This window comes from Chionomys nivalis, chromosome 24, assembly GCF_950005125.1.
Source record: "Chionomys nivalis chromosome 24, mChiNiv1.1, whole genome shotgun sequence".
NCBI lineage: Eukaryota > Metazoa > Chordata > Mammalia > Rodentia > Cricetidae > Chionomys > Chionomys nivalis.
This window is the reverse complement of record NC_080109.1, coordinates 22,893,382-22,914,598: the sequence shown is the minus strand read 5'-3', so window position 1 is coordinate 22,914,598 and position 21,217 is coordinate 22,893,382.

The following is a 21,217-nucleotide window of genomic DNA, read 5'->3' as shown; positions in this document are numbered from 1 at the left end:
CCCTGTGGGGTCCTCTCCGTGGCAGGGCAGGACCTGGAGATGGCCCAGCGCGCCGTGCGGTCCCGACCTGGAGCGGCAACCTAAGATGCTAAACACTTCCAGAGCGTCCGGGACGTGTGGCAGGCAGAACAGTCCTGACTTCCCAGGTCCCGGGACCTTAGACTTTGAGGGAAATCCCTCCCCTCGTACCCCCTAACTCCAATTCTGCCAGGGGGCCAATCGCTGGTCCCTGGAGGAGGTTCTGAGTCCAGGGTTGGGTAGTGACTGCTGTCAATCAGCTCCCAGGCGGGGAAACTGCGCAGAGAGAGGTGCAACAGGTTAATTGGAACAGAGCAGGTTCCTGAATCTGCTTGCTGGAGGATAGATGTCCCTGGACCTGGGACTGTGGCTCCGCCAGCACCCCTTCCACCCCCCGCGGTACTACGGACTCAGGTTTTCAGGTCTGGGGCCAAGATTAATTCATTTCAGTCCCTTTTCCTGGTCATTGACATCCCTCCCAGGAGGACTACTTCTCGCCGAAACTTTCGAAGCTGTGGGAGCAAAGTTAAACGACCTTATCATCTGAGTTTGAATAGGAACTCAGAGCAGTTTGGGAAGACACTGGGGATTTTCAAAAGAATCCGAGATTTATAAACCAGACCCGGCTAGCTAGAGCAGGTTGCAACCCTCACCTCCCCTTTTCCCCTCCCTACACTGATTTCCCCATACTTTACAATGGACATAGTCCGCAGATTGGTGGGTTTTTTTTTAACAAGACCCTCCTTTACAACCAAAGTTCACAGAGTTAAAGGGGGAGGGGGGAAGGCATTTGAAATGTGTGAGAAATGCAGTCTGATCAGAAACGCTAGTCTTCCAAGAGAGGTGTTCCAGAGAATGTAGCCCCAGGCTGTCTTCAAACCACTGCTGGAGGATAGCTGTCACAGCAGAAGCTCTCTGTTCCCTTCGCAGTAATTAGACGAAGTACAAGCAAAACCCACTTGTCAACGTCGCAAATCTTCGCACGCTGAGACAACTGATAAACACCCGGAGGACCAAGAAGAATTTAGATAGTGTCTCGGGGTCAGCCAGCCCAGTTTGAAACTCTTTACCCTGAGCGCTTCCTGCCCCCTTGCGTCGGTTGGTCGGGTTTCATCGGCAGGCAGATACCCTTTAAAACGTTTTCTTCTCTCTTCCCTGCACCCGCAGCCCCTCACAATCAAAACCCAGAGCTGTTTTCAGTGGATTTCTGGCCAGCCTTGCTTGCTAGGTCGAAAAATTTTTTTTTCCAATAACACAAATTGACTATGAAACAAGAAATTGGAATAATAGAACAATTCCCCCTTTTCTTCAATAAAACACTTGATTTGAAAAAGAGGGGTGTGTGAAGAACCCTTTTAAATTTCAGTCAAAATGAAAAATGAGAGATTTAAGCGTGGCGAGTTTTAGGAAGAAATGTTAATCATCTTAGCCCTTTCTGTGATCAGCTTGAGCGCCTCTATTTCAGGAGATTACTCCTGCCTGATGTATTTACACAACACTAACTTTGGCAAATGTCGGATTCTGTTCCAAGAAACCCACTGGCCATTGGTCTCTGAGAATCCGAAGTGAAAGATTCTGAAAGTCTTTTTAAAAAGAGAGGAGACATTTATGCAAACAAACCAGGAAAATTTAGTCAGCAGAGCTTTAGCCTTGTTCTGTGTGATTTGTGCGGTTGGGGAGCCTTCAACTCCTACTTATATATCACAGTTTGTTACAAAAATAGAAAGGATGCTGCCAGTACTTGAAACACATGAGAAAATTCCCATCCGACTCCTGGCCAATTTCCAGTTCTCTTGATTTAATTATTTTATGATTTATCGTGCTGATTTATGGTTTCATTCGGAACTCAAGTGACCAAGACATGAGAATATCCCATTTTCTGTTTGCAGATGCACAGGGAGACCTCAAGGAGGGTAGAAGATCAGTTTCAGAATAAGAGGCTTTCTGTATCATGTCCTAAATCCTAATTATTGAAAAAGAAGCCAAATAAGTGTCCTTATAAGTGTGTGTGTGTGTGTGTGTGTGTGTGTGTGTGTGTGTTGGCCTGACTGGGAGTCATAGCTGGACCTCTGATGGCTCCCAGTGGCTTCAGGCGTTTTTCTTTCTTCCTTTTAAAGTCCACCAATGTTTGATTTTCCAGCAGTGATAAGATCAGTATTTGAAGTATGGTCGGATGCCTGAAGGGTAGTGTTCAATATTTTGTTTCATGCTAAGAATACAGGCTCAAGTTTATTTTTAAGTGGACTAAGAAAATCAATAAACTGGACTCATTGTATCTTTTAATTTTAGCTTTCCTTAACTGAAGTGACGAAATGTTTCTTTGGAAACGTTTTTTATTTAAAAAAATTATTTTAGCTTTTTAAAAATCAGATAGCTAGCTATGCAGAGTTGCTTAAATATCTTTTATAGCGAGGATCAATGCTAAAAACAGTAAAATAGTACATTATTATCAGAGAGAAATTACTATTGATACTTTGACATTAAAAGAGATGTGTTGAAGTTAGCACGGAAATATCATTTTAAGGAAAATGTTCTTGATCTTAAAGGTGACGAAAAAGCTAACAAATACAAATGCTTGTTTATTTTTAAATCCCAGTTTAGTTCTTTAGGTCTTATTTCTTAAACCTTGTGCCATTTCTTGTAGATAACCCAGACAAAATATTCCTTAGGATAAAGTCTTATTTTTTTTTCCTCTTCTTAAAAAATTCACACAAAGAGTCTCTTCAAAACAACGAACTCAAATTTAATGATTGCCGAAACCCTGGAAGATTTCCGGCCTAAGGTTAAGTAGCACGAAACTGATTTCCTGAAGTAAAGGAGGTATTTAAGATGCAGGCAAGATAGTCAGCCGGAAAGGCACCAGCAGGTGTGGAAATACAAAGCCAGGGAGGCGCTAAGGGAGCAGGTGGTTAAATTTGAACATTAGTTTTCATTCTAGAGTCTGCTTCACCCTCCTCATGGACTTCTAGTGGCTCCTGAGACTCTAATAGTCTCAGAGGCACTTTAAAAATATGCTTGGCCCTCCTTAAATATCCATGGTTGATTGGCTTCAGGATCCTCCCTCAAAAGCCCAAATCCGAATGTGTGTTTCCCTTGTGTAAAACAGGAGTACTGTTTGTGCATCATCTGTGCGAACCTCCCATACACTTAAGTCACCTCTAGTTTATTTATAGTATCCACGATGCTATAAATGTGTAGATGGGTGTGCTGTTTTTCAGAGGACAAGCATGTAAGAACCATCTGTCCATGTTCAGCCCAGACACCAAGGCTTTCTGAATATCTTCAGTCAGTGGTTTGTTGACTGAAAGGCTACGGAAGTCCTGGATACATAGAGCCAGCTGCACCTGAGACAGATGAACACAGCCTTGTGCTGACCACTTGCTGGTTCTCAGCAGAGTTTTATTTTTGAGCAGCTTCAAAAATAGGCTTTCCTACAGACACAAAACTGACCGGTTTTGGAGAAGCAGGAAGGGAGAACAAACATTAATCTGGAGGGGTATCCTTCCTTCCAGCTAAGGGGGCTGTCGCAGAAGGCCTCCTGTTTTCCTACCTAGGTCTCAGATGTAGAACAAAGAGCTTTACCCTTAAAGTTAAATTCTGATTCTATTCTTTTTCTGCATTAAAAGTCACAGATTCTCCACCTGCAGGTTTTCAAACAAGCTCATATTGAAGTAGAATTCAAACAATTTAAACAACTGATCATCAGTGGGCCGAGTCCAGAAACCAACCAACCAACTAACCAACCAACCAACCAACCAACCAACCAACCAACCAACTAACCAACCAACCAACAAAAACAAAAAAGGAACAAAGCTCTTCTCTTACTGTGATTTTTACTGAAAGCTTTAAAAGGTACTGCACATGAGTACTTTCACATGCTTCTGACTGTAATTTTCTTTCCTGATTATTGCGATAAGTGTCCTTAGAAACCTCCACAGTGTTGATGGGAGGCACAGATATTTAGCAAAGGTCTCTCAGTGTTTTTCCTTCTCTTAGAAATAATTCAGTTCTACAGAAATAATCTTAGAAATCATCGTTCAAATGAATCAGCTTTGAGAATGATTTTATTAGAAGGTCAGTTAACACTTTTTCCAAAATATTCTCTTTTATTGTTTAAAATTAATCCCTAAACATTTTTTTTCCCTGAATTTCCCAGCCCCCGTCTATAAAGCTTACCTGTTTGGTTCAAACAAACTGGGGCACCAAACTGCTCGCACAAACCTTCTTAGCACAAGAATCATATAAAGAAAATCTTAAAGTTCACTTTCCATCTCTCCACCTGTCCAGACTTCAGTATACCGTACAATGTAATAGATTGTCCCTTGGGTTGCTGCTAGACATCTACCAACAACAGAAAGCTTGCCATGCCGTGTGGAGTCGGGCCCTTCACTGTAGCTAAAGTGGCTGCAATGCCGGTTCTCCTGGAGAGCCCCCGACAGCCTCCGCGAGATTTCTGTCTCCAGCACGAAACAGATTCTCCCTACTCCCTTGTCCTCAGGCGTTCCCGCCCGCAGTCACTTCTCCTGCCTGTTATCTTTTGTACGGACTAAATATTGCTGCTTCTCCCCACTGCCCCTGAAGACACATCTGGGAACCCTTGCCGCTGTGTTTGAGAACCCATGAGTGTTGAAGCAGGGTTGCATATGCACAGTGATGGGGTTCTTCTCTACTATATAAATGTGTCCTCCCTCTCTATGCCTCCCTCCATCCTTTGTGGGTCAGAGATGAATGCGGGGGATAGGTTCCAGTTTCTGGTTAACGTGTTTGGAGTGGCAAAAGTGATCTGAATGGCAGAAAGAACGTAGTTTCCACACCCCGTCTTAAATTATTAGTGATTAACAGAACAGCCACCACTCTTTTAAGTAGAAAGAGAGTTTAAATTATGGACACTACAAACCATTACCATATTGGCTAAAAAAGTGATAGATTATTATAAATCTTTTAGTTAGGGGCTGGAGAGATGGCTCAGAGGTTAAGAGCATTACCTGCTCTTCCAAAGGTCCTGAGTTCAGTTCCCAGCAACCACATGGTGGCTCACAACCATCTGTAATGGGGTCTAGTGCCCTCTTCTGGCCTGCAGGCATACACACAGACAGATTATTGTATGCTAAATAAATAAATATTAAAAAAAATATTTTGGTTAGCTGACTTTGAAGAGAATACTTTTGTTCTTTTGAAATAACTGTTACAATTCCAAAATTTTATTCTGGTAATCAACCCAAGTTACAAGTGCTACATAAATAATGATTTTATGACAGTAATATTGATGAAAAGAAAAAGTACAAATAAAATTATCTGAATAATGGAAATACATGAAATTCAATTGTGGCAGTTTTTGACCACCTGTAACTCCAATTCCAGGGGTCCAATGCCCTCTTCTAACCTCCATGAGCAGTACACACATAGTGCACGTACGTACATACAATCACACACACGTAAGATTAAAACAAGTAACTCAAATAATTAAAAGTAGTGTAAAGCAAAATGATTACATTTAGTAAGAGAATAAACTAACAATGGGGAAAATAAGATTTAAAGTAATCTATTTTTCCTATTTTAAAATTGCTATCTTTTTTAAATTTTAAATAAAATACAGGAAGGGACTCTGCGCACTATCAAAAAAGGAACATAAACGCCAACCCTGCCACACACGCTTTATCTACAAAGATATAGTACCTATAAGACATGCCAGTGCACTGGTGGAACAAGCTTGTGGGAGTAACCAACTGATGCCTGATTTGACTTAAGGACCACATCCAACACAGGGGTGACCAAAAACCTGGGCAGGAACCTAGGGCAAAATCAAATAATAGTCGTCTAAATAACCAGAAAAGAAAAAAATAAAATGACCCCTAAAGATAGTCTGCTATATTTGTAAATCAGTGCAGATACTTCTGCTGGGGCTATAGAGAATAGTCAAAATATCTCCAATTTCAGAGGCAAGTTTTTCTCAAGCTCTTTGTAGTATTATTTTCAACTTTGGAATAATGTAATTACTTTGCCTCTTACATTATAGAAGTTAGCAACTTCTTTTCTTTTCAATTATGTACTCAAACAAACACTTTTGGCACATTTGTATACATTCTTCTGAACTCCTCAAGATTCATGTGTGTTGGGGTCTGGCTGGCTCTGGCTTTGAGAAGAGCTTTGCAGTGTGAGCAGACGGCATTTGTACAAAGACGCAATTAAGCAAGACGAGTCTTGGGAAGGGTGTATGCGGGGCATCTCTGATTTTAATCTGGAAACACCTGTTTTTTTGCCAATGTACACTATGATAGCAGAGAAAGGGTACCTTTCTTCCTTCAGCTGCGCTGAACTATTTAATTTTTGTGACTGAAAGTCCCTTTCTCAAGATATCAACCTTACAGTCCTCACAGTGCCATGACCCCTTATGTGCTATTATAGGCACATCTGAACGATGCCGTGGACACAGAATGTGCTATGCTGTCTTCTGTAGGAAAGCTATTAAAGAAATATCAATAACAATAGCTATATATATACATACATGAACAATGAATATATATGAATAATATAGGAAATTATAAGAAATAACAATACTATATACATACATGAAAAATGAATATATATGAATAATGAATATATATTGGGGATCTATCATAGGTGATAGAAACAACCAAACATCTTATAAAACGGTCTTTATTTTAGGGTAATATCACTCTGATGTCATATCTAAATTCACATGGGTGAAAATAGTTGGTTTTCCATAACTATAAATATCAACTTATTTTGTAAGGATTCTAGGTGATGCCAGATGGGGGGAAATCAGGTTATTAAAAGAACTAATGACAGAGGGTTCTAACTATGGCTTCTTTCTTAGAATCTGCTGCATGTCTCTTTTCCTGGGATACAAATAAAGAAAAGCTACTATTAGTCTTTTGAACTTCTTTGACCCAGCCTAACACAGGCATTTCCTCTTCCGTGGTTCTGAAATGATATGCCGGATTTTTACTGACATTAAAAAGGATGCTGCTTTCAACAGTGGGACCAGACATGGTGGGGTGGTTTGCATAAATTCTCATAGCTACCAATAAGATTAAGCAATCCAGCAGAGGGTGAATCAATACAACCCTCTATTTCTTAAAAATAAATTGTGTGCAAGTCACACACGGGGTCTACAGTCTGTATGTATCTAATGCCGAGGGGTGAGGTGTGACGATGTTCCTGGCCTTCCTCGGGCTAACCTACCTCACAGACAGTGCTCAGAACATGAGGACTTGACGTGACTGAACCTATCATGGGACAGCTCTCCTGGGAGGAAACAAGGTTACAGAGTCTGTCACAGATACATAAGGAATGACCCATTTTTATTCTTTGTTTGTTTGTTTTAATTTTTAAAACTTATTTATTTTATGTGCATTGGTATGAAGGTGTCAGAGTTCCTGGAACTGGAGTTACAGACAGTTGTGAGCTGTCATGTGGGTGCTGGGATTTGAACCTGGGTCTTCTAGAAGAACAGCCAGTGCTCTTAACTGCTGAGCCATCTCTCCAGCTCCAAAAGGCGAGGTTGTCAGGAGTGGGATTCGAACCCATGCCTCCAGGGGAGACTGCGACCTGAACGCAGTGCCTTAGACAGCTCGACCATTCTGATGGCGGGTTGTTTGTTTGTTTGTTTGTTTGTTTCTCTGTAGCTTTGGAGCCTGTCCTGGAACTAGCTCTTGTAGACCAAGTTGGCCTCGAACTCACAGAGATCCATCTGTCTCTGCCTCCGGAGTGCTGGGATTAAAGGTGTGTGCCACCACAGCCCATTTTAGGAATGACCCATTGTTAAGAAAATAAGAAGTGATATTTCCCTTTCTGGGCTGGGCCCAGAAAAACTATAACTTCTGTTATAGTTAGGGACAACTGAGTGTCAAGGTTGAGCAAGCAATTAAGTGGGTTCCACAGGTAACTTTGGCCTGGATAAAACTTTCCCCAAAGTGTTCTGAGATCTGGAGTTCATCCTACCTGACCTTTCTCTGTCGCCTTTCACATCTGGTGGGTCTGCATCTAGGTCTGGAACACCCTTTACTTCCTGGTCCCTCCACCTGTCTCTTGCTTCCATGTGTCTCTGGCTTCTCTATGCTGTCTGTGCATCAGTCCCTCGGAAACTGTTCTGTTTTTTGTGACTGTGGGTAGAACAACACACAACTCTGTTGTCAACACACACAAACCTTGGCTGTTTGTGTCCTTCATGGTCATGATGGTGGCAGGGCTTCTCTCCCTGTCACCTTAGGTTCTACAGAGCAAACTGAGATCTCATCAGACTTAGGGGTGCAGGAAGGCTACTTTAGGGGCAATCCTTAGTGAGGTGTCACCAAGACATGATTAAAAGAGATTGTGGCCCCATCAATTGATTGAGGAGGGAGGGCCTCACTGAGTATGGCAAGCAGGAGGATCATCAAAGTAAGTTCTAGAAAAAAAAATGGAGGTGTGGTTTTGGGAGAAGCAGACATTGCAATAATTGTGCTTACTTTCAAGGGTTGGCCAGGCAAGATCGCTGTTTACAATTCTTCTCTTTGGCTCCATACTTACCAAAACTTTTTGATTTAATGTTTTCTTTGTGTTTCTAAACAAAACAAATACTTACAAAAGCTCTAACAAGCTACATTGTGAAGTGTGGTGGCTTGAATACGAATGGCTCCCACAGACTCATGTTTAAATGTTTGGTTATAGGCAGTGGCTCTATTGGAAAGGTGTGGCCTTGTTGGAGTAAGTGTGTCAGTAGGAAGTGGGCTTTGACGTTTCTGAAGCCTAAGTCAGGCCTAGTGGCTCAAAGTCTCTTCTTGCTGCCTTCAGATCTGGATGCAGCTGCCTCCCCAGCACCATGTCTGTCTGCTTGTATCATGGTTCCCTCCAGGCTGACAATGGACTAAGCCAGCCCCAGTTAAATGCTTTCCTTTATAAGAGTTGCCATGGTCATGGTGTCTCTTCACAGCAGTAGGAACCCTAACTAAGACAAGAAGGCATGGTGATTTATTTTAGGTCAGCAATGATGAACTTGATTTTTTTGTGTGTGTGTTCTTAACTCCACTGACAATTGTACTGGGATCTGATCCTTCCACAGGAATTTTTTTTCAGGGGCTCATGCTTATAACCTTTCTGTTGCAAGGGAGCCAGGCGCTCAGAGCTGAGTGTTAGAACACCGACTCTTTACAAACCATGTGAGCAAAAGCAGGCGCCAAAGGCTTAGCTTTCAGTATAGAAATTCAAGTGGAATGAGGCCTGGAAGCAGAGAGAAGCTAGGAAGAGGTAGGTCCTTCAGAACTGGTTCTTCTGCTAAATCACAACCCCACTTTGCTTTGTCTCAGTGTCCTCTGGTCCTCTTCTTTGCCCTCCTGGATTCTGGATTTAAACGTTCTTTAATCCCATAACTGATCAACTCCGTAACACTGTGCTTAAGCCGTCGGATACACAAGCATATTGGTTTGCTCTGTCACTCAGTCTCACTGCAGAGGGTGGGTGGGATTAAATGGAAATAGAGGAACAGAATGCGTGTGTCAGTGATACGGGATTTTGTACAGAAGTTGCCCCTCATTTGCTCACCTATATTAGTTGTTTGTATCTTTCTTCAGGGCTTGGCCACGTCACTGCACTTCATGTCTGTTGCCTGTCTCTCCAAATGTCAGTACCTTCCCTCTGTAAGGCCTGATGGCTGACCCTGTGGGATCGTCTCTTGTTCTCAAGGATTTGGAGGCACAGACATTTTCTGGTACAACTGCAGGCAAAATACCATTCGTGTATTTGTGTCATAATTCGCTCCGACAGATTTCCTTATGTGAGCACCAATACGACAAAGTAGTCAAGTTTGAACATGCGCAGGGCATTACTGTTGATCCACGCAGCATGTCTCTGTTTGTCTGTCTTTGAAAGCAACGCTGACAGTTTGAAAAGCAGACAAGTGCTTCTAGGAGTAGACTCAGAACAGAGGTGCCACAGGCCGTGTAGGTTCTGGAATATTCCTGTGACCTTACAGGTGCGTTTGCAGAGCGCGGGCTCAGATTTCAATCTGGTCCTTGATAGCAGGCATTAGCCATTCATTGTGTGTGTTCCTCGTTCACCCTCGTGTGGCTCAGCTTTGAGTTTATAGTACTTAGTCAGAATGAAAGCAAACCGCATTCAAATAAACCATATCAAATCCAGCAAGTGATGTCTGTCTTTGGAGCCCTTGAAATCCCGGTCAAGAATAGCGCTCGTCAAGCAGTGAATTTTAGCAGTGTTATGAAGGAAACTCAGAGGCCCTCAGTAGCTCTGTTCACAGTTAGAAAACTTCAATAAACCTCCTGTCCACTCTAGTGAAGAAATGTAATGGCAATTTAGGGACATGTTCTGTAACTTAAACGTAAACACAAACTGTTTTGTTTTTTCATGTAAGTTTCTTCATGTGATCAATAAAAACAGCAAGGTCTGGGAGACGAAAGTTGTGGAGAGCATGGAGACCCTGTAGTCAGAGCAAAGTGGTTCCTGATTCAGTGGTCAGAACAGGGAGCAGCCACAGTTGGTGAAGGCTAGACACTTCGTCACTTAAGCAGAGAAACTAAAAAAGAGTCAAATAAAAGAAAAGTAATTTGATGGGAAAAAAAATGAGAGCAAACGAGTAATTGAACTACAGCGTGCTTTAATTCTGCCCCTCCCCGGAGAAACAAGTGTGCTTGTTTTGAATTTCTCACGTTGGGCTTTGGACACAGCGCAGTACTTGTGGGAACATAGGGGCTTGAGAAGAGGGTGGTGGGAAGAAAGGGACCTCCTTTTGTTCAGGATTGCTTATTCTTTTACAATGTTCCTTTTGCCATTGCAGATGTATGTCAAAGGCCAATCTGCTCATTTTATGGCATGGTTCTACATAGGAGGTATGAAGATGTGTGTTATTCTATCATAGTCTGTTTGATTTCTACTTTCTTCATAGTGTTCATTCTGTCCATGGTGGTAAAATATTAAATGGACTGACAAGTATAGTGGCTGACGTGAACTTCAGACTGTGGAATAACAGCTGCCCTTGTGTGTGGGCCTGTGTCTATGTCTGGGTCTCTGTATGAGTGTGTGCATGTGTGTGTGTGTATGTGTGTATGCCCACACGCACACACGCTCATATGTTCACATGTTTGAGGTACACATATACTCACACACATATGGGTGTTGAGGCCACAAGTGGCCGTCAGGTATCTTCCTCAATCACTTTCCAGCTTGCTATTTCGTAGAGTGTTGCCGAACCCGGAGTTTAACGATTCAGCTAAAATGTCGCCATGATCCCCTCATACCCCATCCCTGCCTTCAGTATTGGGGTTACAGGTGTGTGGACAGTAAGGTGTGTGTGCAGAAGTTAGAACAAGGGTTCCTAGCTCTTAAAAGATTGCTAACCTATGCCAATCCCTTGAGTGAATTATTTCTTGAGAAACTATTGTCTGTTGCCCACATGTGTGTCGTTTATCAGTAGGATGGAGAAGGCTTGCCTTGGCCTCACCATCTCAAGCTACTCTCTGCCCTTGGACACCGGCTTTTCTACTTTATTTAATTCAGCATAAATGCTATTTATAGAAAAATCCCATTATAAATTCAATATCGATACTTTAAAACTAAGACATTTAAAACCAAAACATTTTTGATATATAACTGGCTGAAATCTGTGACTAAGGACCCTTGTGGATACATAGAGCCACTTGTATCATGTACCAGCAATACAACCCTCCAGATGTGAGGCTAGGGAGATGGTTAGTGGCTTTCTGCAAGCACGAGGACCTGAGTTCAAATCTCTAGCACCCACGTCAAAAGTTGGGTGTAGCTACTCTGGTCTGCAATCCTAGCATTGGCAGGTAGAGAGGAAAGGATCCTGGGAACTCCCTGGGCAGCAAGACTAGCCGAGAGAGCAAAGATACACACACACACACACACACACACACACACACACACACAAGACACTGGTATACATTAGAAATATAAACCTCAGATTATGTCCACAATAATTTTTAAAAAGGATTTTCCATGTGTTTTCTTTGGAAAAAACAAATCAACAATTTCTGATCAACTTCAACATAAAGACAAAATTAGCTTAATGATTGCCTCTGGAGCGGAAACAGTTAAACTTGCTGCTGTCTGGAGTTTTCTGTGTTAGCTTTCTTTTTTATCTTGCTGTGGGAGTGGTTCCTTATAAGTAGTTGGGGTCCCGCCTAGGCTGCCTGGGTCTTGCAGCTGACTCTGTAATCTGCCTCCTTTCTTTGCAGCAGGCAGATAAAATAGAGTATTTAGAAAAAAGACAGTGAAACTTCTGCCCTCTGTTAGCTCTTCCAGGGAGAAAAAAAAGAAAGGAAAAAAAAATCACAGGCCTATTTTTAAAAGCCCCTTACAAAAGAGGCCAGCACACTAGAGACTGTTTATTTGATGTTGTTGTTCTTTTAATTTTTATGTGTGTTTCTGCTGTATGTGTCCAAGAGGCCCAGAAGAGGGCTGAAGTTACAGGCTGTGGTAAGCCATCTGGCCTGGATGTTAAAAACCAAACTCAGGTCCTCTGGAAGAACAGTCCAGAACCTCTGATTCATCCCTCCATCACCTCCCCTATTTCTTATTTTTTAAAGATACATAAACATTTATTTTATGTGGATGAATGTTTGCCTACATGTACATTTGTGCACTGCATGTTTGCCTGGTGCCTGTGGAAGCCACAAAAGGGCACTGGGTCCTCTAAAACTAGGTTACAGGCAGCAGTGAGTGTTGAGTGAGTTTTCTGTTTTGCCCAGTTCCTGCAGTCGTTAGGTCCCAAAGAAATCACACAGAGGTCTACATTATACACGGATTGACCCATTAGCTCAGGCTTTTTATTAACTCTTATAACTTATATTAGCGCATTATTCTTGGCTCTGTTAGCCACATGACTCGGTACCTTATTCAGCGAGGCAGTCACATCTTGCTTCTTCTGTGGCTGGGACAGGACTGCAGAAAAAGCTTTCTCTTTTCAGAATTCTTCTGTTCTCATTGACCCACCTCTACTCCCTGTCTGGTTGTTCCACCTATACTTCCTGCCTGGCTACTGGCCAATCAGCATTTATTTAAAATATAATTGACAGAATACAGACCATTGTCCTACACCAAGTGAGCATTCATTTGGGTGCTGGAAACAGAATCTGAGATCTCTAGAAGAGAAGCAAGTGCTGTTAATGATTGAGCTATCTCATCATCCCCTACTTTATTATTAAGCAAAAGAATCACTTACCTAATGCATATGATGGTTAAAAGCAGAACTTGGGCTAATGAGCTGTGTCTGCAGATGAGGAAATTATGGACAAACAAGAAATAAAGAAGGTAGTTAATGTCTGTTTATGCCATATAGATCAATATCTAGAATGCAAAGCATCCATGTTCTCAAGACCCACCATGCCAATAGCATATGGGTGCACCTTTTGTCAAGATGTTCCTCTGAGTTTCATGTCCTTGGTAAACATGTGATTTTTAGTATGTCAAGCGCCCCCAAATGAGGGAGAACATGTGATTTACATTTCTGAAACTAACTTAATATAATTAAAACAATTATCTCTAGTTTCATCTGTTTGCCTTCAGACCACATAACTTCATTCTTTTTTTTTTTTTTTTTTTTTGTGACAGGGTTTCTCTGTTTAACAATTTTGGCTGGCCTGGAACTCACTGTTTAATAGATCAGGCTGGCCTTGAACCCAGAGATCCACCTACTTTGCCTCCCACATGCTAGGATTAAAGGTGTGCACCATCATCACTCAGCTGACTTCATTCTTTATGGATGAGAAAATTCCACTGTGTAGAAACTGTATTTCCTTTATCTGTGCCTATGTCTTGAACTCCCAGCTTGGTTCCATAATTTAGCTATTGTGAATCGTGCTGCAGTAAACAGTGATGTGTAAATGTCTCTTTGGTATGTTGACATCGAGTCTTGGGAATCAATATTAAGGAACAATATAGCTGAGCCACATGGCAAGGCAGTTTAGGACTGAAAAGCATGACCACCTTCCACATTCGAGCTGCTTTTTAATTTTCTCTGTGCAGTTGCTGTCTGTGTTTCAGGGAGCCTCTGAGGTCGGCGTGCGCCACCACCGCCCGGCTTGGGCCTTGTATCTTACATGGTCTGATCAATGGGGGAGAGGGGTATGTTGGAGCAGCCCACCTGCAGGAAGCTTGCCTGCTGGCTGGCTAGTGAAGCTAAGGCAGGTGGGGGATGGGTTCCGTAGGCCTAGAGAGTGGGGTACCCAGCTGACTGGCTGATCACTCACCTCTTGGTCAGCTCTGTGCAGGTGCAGCCTGGTCTTCAGAGTTCCCCTGAGATCACAGGGGATGGGTGGGTTTGGTGGGGGAGTCCAATAACAGAATCTTTTAAGTTTAAAAACAACATGTTATTTGCTTTTGTTCCATTATATAATAGAAGAAAATCCAGTGTAATAGAAAGCTCTCAACAGATACAAAAACTTTATGGTTTTAGGATGTTTTTGAGGGCAGTATCTAAAGCATCTAAGGCACGGAGGACATTATCTGGAAGGTAGTTTATTTTTAACCATCTTGGATTGACTCTCAGCAACAGGTTAGCAAACCAGATGTGACAAGGATAGAGGACCTTTGGGGGCCAGTGGAGCTTTCAAAAAGGATTTCATCTCTATCCACAAAAGAAAGACGTTTAAGGGCATTTTGAAACAAATCCAGGCAGCAGCAAAAGCATTAATCGTGACCCAAGGACAAGAGGCATTTTCTGGCCCGGATATTTAGATTGTGAGTCCGGGATTCATGTATCAAAGCTTCCCAGTTTAACCACCAAGCTGTTGGGGGTTAGTGAATATGAGATGTGTTGATACACATCTCCAAGATTTCATTGCCAGAGATGTAAAGAAATTTAAGTCTAGTCCAGGAATTAAGGCACCGATGGAAAGTCTCTGTGTCTTTCAACAGTTTCCATTCTGATGAAATCGAGTCTTCTCGGGAGGTAGATGGAGCCACGGAGCATGGTAGCCGGGGCAGCGACTAAAGTGGCATTAGCTGGAAGGGGAGTCTGAAGGGACGTCCCACATCTGTGTGAGAGCTAGCTATTAGCTGGATTAGATGAAACTCTCTGAGTCAGGATTGAGAAAAGTTAGCCTCCAAAAAGTAGCAACAGTTATCTTTTGACCATTTTTGATAAACAAGTCTCCATGATTTCCTTAATAAAAAACAGATATTGTAAAAAGCATCCGAAGATATTTAAATGACATGAAAGACTCCCCACGGGAGAAGCAATGAGGCGTAAAGTGATAGTGGGAGGTGACTAGGCTCTGAGTTCGAGCAAGCAGGATGTCAGTAGGTGCCGCTTCATTAAACCCATACTCATGGGGAGAGGAGAGAGACGGCTCTAAGACCCAGTGATCTGGAACAAGAGGCCCTGGTGGTGATGAAACAGGAAACTGCAAAGGTAGACTTGGGGTTCTTTTATATAAGGTGGATGTGAGGAAGCCAAGGGAATTGTCTTTTCACTGCAGAAGTTCCCCGAGGGATCAATAGGGGTGATCAGCAAAGCGAACCCCAGGAATGGGGTACAGTAGGAAGGAGCCTACTAGACTACTATTAGGCCTATGAAGAGAATCATACTAAAGACAGGTATCTGACCAACTTTGACCTATAGAAAGACTTTTCGTATGCTTCCATCTAGTAAGGCAAAGAATCGGCAATATTTTATATTTGACCGATCAGCGATGTTTTTAAACTTTCTTTTTATTTATTCTTTGTGTCTTTCATATCATGCATCTTAGTCTCATCCATTTCCCATCCCTTCTTATCTACCCTTTGGCTTTGCAACCCCCACCACAAATAAAATAAAATTTAAAGAAAAAAAGAAAAAGAAAAGGAAAAAAGATCAATTCTGGACCCTTACAGGGATTCCTTTTGAATATCCTATTATTGCCGTGTGTGTGTGTGTGTGTGTGTGTGTGTGTGTGTATAGATGGCCACTTGCAGTGCTGAGCAAGGGGTGGGGCCGGTTCTGCTTTCCCATCCTTAGGGTCAACTCTCCCACATCCACACCACCAGGGCCAGCTCTCCCCCTACCACAGGTGAGGCCAGCTGGCCCATGCTCACACCCTCCAGATGTCAGTTCTCCCACACCCACACCATCTGGGTCAGCTCTACTGTGCTGCCCAGGGGAAGAGCAGGGCTTATTGTCTTGAGTGCTGCTGGTAAGTGGAAGGGTCTGCCGCCTCTGTCACAGGCGTCAGCAGTGCTTTATATTGGTCTAGAGATACACATAGAGATAAATATAGATAGATAGATAGACTGATTGATAGGTAGGTAGCAGGTAGGCAGACAGACAGGTAGATAGATGCCTGACTGTAAAATGATGCTGTGACATCTAGAAATAAGAAAAAGCAATAATGCCAAGTGCCATCATTTGAGATTTATTTAAAAGTCCATTTCTAAGTACTTTATATAGAAGCAAGAGTGGAAATGTCCACTGACTGAAAATGTCCAACAGGAGCTCAGGTCAAAGCCAGGGATGACGAAGTAGAAATGAGAGCTCACCTTACAGTTAGAAGTCTGGAAAGGTCTGGAAAGGATTTTTGAGGAAGAGAGGAGAGAATAAGATGAACAATGTATCTTCAGAATGAGGAGGATGTTGACAATGGGTCGTCAGAAATTGAAGACGAAACAGGCTAATTCAGTGGAACTACGGAGGAAGCAGAGTGGACACTACTCTGTGGACTTAACGATAAGCTGCTTCGTAGTGTTTGGAGAGGCCAGTTCAAGAGAGGAACACAGAAGCAAGAATGTTCGGGAAGCAGGCGTATGTGGATAAGTGGTTGTGCTTGTATCAACTTCTGTGCAGTTCAGGACTCCCTTGCCTAGGGAATTGGTGCTGCCCACAGTGGATGTATCTTCCTCTGTTGGTTAAGCATTAGACAATACCCCATCATTAAGACTTTTCTCAGGTGATTATAGGTTTTGTAAAATTGGCCATTTAAACCTTGTTCTGGTTTTGTTTAACTAACCTTCTCTATGAGAAAGGAACAACACAAAGGTTCACACTTTACTAACTATAAAATCCCTGTCTTCCATGGCTTCCTTCTCTGAGGGTGAAAGGCTTAGTTTTGTGTAAGCTTCTACTTCTCCCCAGCACTCATTTCTTTACCTTAGGGCTCTCAGAATACAAACAAAACAGTTTTTAAGGTGTTCTCATCAGAGACGAAGAGTGAGAGCCTTGCTTACCATCTTGGTGTTGACTGTGGTTTTGTGTATTCCTGTCCCCGGTTCAGCTGCCAGCCTGGGGCTGCTGATGGTGTTTTTGCATGGCAGGACCCTGCCAGGGTATATGAGGTGTGGAGATAAACAGGAGCTGGCAGATGCGTCTGTAGCCTCGAAAGAGACCTGTTCTAGTTTTACTTCTGGGACTGTGGTTAAATACCTTCCCAGAATGCAGCGCATAACGCCTATCTGCACTCTATGCACTACCATACAGTTCGCAAGTTTTGGGCAAGGGACTGGAGGTTGAAACATACAGACACACAGACAGAGAGACAGAGACACGGACCTCTAGTCACTGGTAAGAAGCCCTTTATTCAATGGCACCATGGAGGCTTATATACCCAACAGTCAAGTGGGCCAACAGGTGAAAACCTTATCCTCTGATCCTCAAGGCCAAGGCAACCCGTGCTTGTGAAGCAGAGCTGGTAAACAACTTTGACACAGCTTTAGCAACTCAAATCAGAAGGAAAGTAAAGATTTCTAGCAGGGAAGAGCAGCTGGAGGCCAGGACTCCAAATCGTCCTAACACCAGAAAGAGGAAAGAAGGGTTTATTCGGCTTACACTTCCAGGTCCCAGTCCATTACTGTGGGCAAAACAAGACAAAAGTTAAACCATTACATCTGCAATCAAGAACAGAGTGAGCACAAACACACGAATGCTTGCCTGCCTGTTCTCTCTACCCTTCTGAAGTCATATTATAATTGATTTGTGTTGATGGACGCCCTGAAGAAGGAAAGAGAGAAAGCTTAGTTTTGTACCCCGTGTGATTACTGCAAGAGTCCTTGTTTCTACAGACTGTACATGGCTAAGTAGATAGTGTCTTCTAACCATACTGCTCTAGCCAAGAGGAGTGCTCCTCAGAGTTCATGGCCAGCGAAGGGGCTCGTGCTGCTGGAGACAAGCTGATGAACGGTTACGGTAAGTCGTGTCCTCACTCTCGGTGTGCCGTTTAGATCATGATGTCACTCATCAAGCCCTCTATTGGAACATAAATACATTTCAGCGTTTTATGGAGTATACATCAAAGAGGATATATACGCTAGCATCATAAAATTGCTTGCCTGACCATGTTTTCAGAGTATTTCAAACAAGTCCCACAAACAGAGCTTGATTCCCTCCTCCCCGTTCCTTTCTTTTTTCTTTTTTATTATGGAAGGGTTAAGCTCCCCTGACCAATTATGTGTTTTTTTTTTAAGTATCTGCAGTCATTACTTAGGCTTCACAACTGTTCTAGAAAGTGAAATATATGTATTGTCTACAAGAAGCTAGCTGCCACCCAACAGGGGAGTCTGACTCCATGGCAGCAGATCAAGGATCAAGCAGAACCATTTTTTTTCAGTCCAGCAACTTTTTTTTGTTGGATTAAAGCAAAATATTTTTTCTACTGCCTTTTAAATTTATCTATTGGTAGAAATTTAACAAAAAGCATTACATGTAGGGGTTCTTTGGGTTTCTTTGTTTGAAATGCTACTTCGACTGGGTTTCTTCCAATGCACTGGATCAGGGCAGGGCAGTTGCTTCAGTAAGTTTGGGGAGGTCCACTGATAACTCAAAACAGATAAGAAATATTCTTTCTACTAGTTCTCAATCTGTACTCTATCAAACTATTTTAAAAAAGACCTTTCTACGAAATTGGAAAAGTCTAAACTCTTTGGATTTAATACTAAGATGCCATCTGCCTCTTGTGTTGTATCATATGGTCGTTTCCAGGGAGGTCATGAAAGTAGTCGTGGGCAAAACTCTTGGTGTCGTAGCATATATGACCCCTGTTTATTAAGCTATAATGATTAGTCACTGTGGTTGATCACTGCCAGACTTCTAGTTAAGAATACTACTGATGAAGCATTATAAAATATCCACTTATTACATTTGCAATCCTTGCACTCTTGGACAATGGGGAGCACGTACAGACACTTCTGCTCTGTATCGAAGATGTGTTGATGTTTTGAAGGAAAGTATATGTGCAATTGTTCCAGCGACAAACTGGATGAGCCACTCTTCCCCCTATGAGGCACTATTAAAGAAATAAAAAAAACAAAAACTTAGGTTGATGTGCTTTCTGTATGTGTGTGGCTAGCCTGTATTGTATATACACCAAGCGTGTGTCTGATACCTGTGGAGGTCAGAAGAGGGTGTCGGATCCCCTGGAATTGGAGTTACAGATGGTTGTGAACTACAGTGTTGATGCTAGGAACTGAACCCAGGTCCTTGGCAGAAACAGCCAGTGCTCTTAATCACTGAGCAATTTCTCCAGCCCCTGAAAATAAATTAGAATTTGGTAAGACATGTCCCTATCATATATCACAGTTTGATAATAGATAATGAAGTGTGCTGATGTAGGATGATTCAGGGAACTCCCATTTTACTAATGATGAATGAATGATGTTACAAAATCATTTGTGGATTTTTAAAAAATTATTTCTTTAAGATGGGGAAAGGACTGAAACACAACCGTGTATAAAACCTGCAATATCATATTGCTTCTCATTAGAACTAATCTCTATGAGGCTGAAAACTAGTGAGATTTGGTGTCATAGAAAAGAGGTTATCCACAATTATTGGGAACGGCCATTAAAATACTCCAACCCTTTTTTTTTTAATATCTGTGTGAGACCAGGTTATCATTATGTATTTCAACCAAATGAAGCATTGCTACAGATCAGATAAAGAAGCAAATGTGACATTCTTCTGCCTTCTTTTGTGTTAGAAATGATAAAATGCCAAAGATGTAAAGCTATATCAACTTTCTCACTAAATTTGTAAAATAGTTATTGTGGGAGATTACTTTATACAAGTTAAAAAATTATATCTTTTTAAATATTGACAAATTTAACTTCTAATATGGTAAATATTTAAAAGATAAATCCACACAAGCAAAAGACCAGTGAGACTCTTAGAATACTGTGTATCCAGAGCACAAAGGGCCCATAAGGTCAAAACATTTGAGAATTACTTTTTCCACCATTATGTGGGAACAACCAAGGACAAAGTTCTTAAAGTTGAGTGGGAATGGACTGGAGGGTAGAGAGGTTGTTTATGGAAGACATTGGGTGGGAATGGATTGGAAGGTAGAGAGGGTGGTTTTGGGTAGGAATGGATTGGAGGGTAGAAAATGCGGTTATGGGAGATGTTGGGGAAAGGGTGAATGTGATCACGTATACTGTATGAAATTTTCAATGAATTAAATTATATCTCAATTTGAGAATTAGCAGTCTTGCCTATGTTTGGTGACACTTTAATTGAATATCCTATTAACTAGTTAGTAGAAAAATGAGACACAAATTACACAATTTATTTAGGACTCCTAAAATTATTGTTGATTGGCTATTCTATGTAGTATGGGTTTTTAATTACTTTTATTTGAACTCTACTCCTTACTTTTCCTTCCATGATTTAATCCATGTCTCATCTACTTGATTTTCCTTGTTATTATTTTCCATGTCTTTTGTTTGCTTGTTTATTTCCCTTCCTGAGCATTTATTTGTAGTTCTTTGACTTTACTATCTGCAGGTCTCTACCTTACATGATAGCTGAGTCTTTCTCTTCTAAAATCCATGTATAAATCAAATGTTTAATACTAACTAGTTTTGGTTAAAATTGCACTACGAATATAGTTTATTTTTTATGCATATGAGAATGAGAAATACATGTTTTAAGATTTTTTTATTTGTATGAGTGTTTGCCTCAATGTGTATCTGTGACTATGTGGGTTCAGGGCCTGCGATGACTGGGAAGAAGGTGTCAGATATCTGGGAACTGGAATTGCAGAAGCTTATAAGTGGCCACATACGTGATGGAGACCAAACCTGTGTCATCTGGAAAAGCAATCGATACTCTTAACCAATGAGCTGTTTCTCCAATCCTGTCTGAGAAAGACATATTTCAGTTTGGGAAAATAGTTACATTCGAAAGTCAACGGAGCAAAACTTCATTCTTGTAAAGTGAGATCTTTCTCAGGATCTCGCATTCTCAACAGTGTGTGCA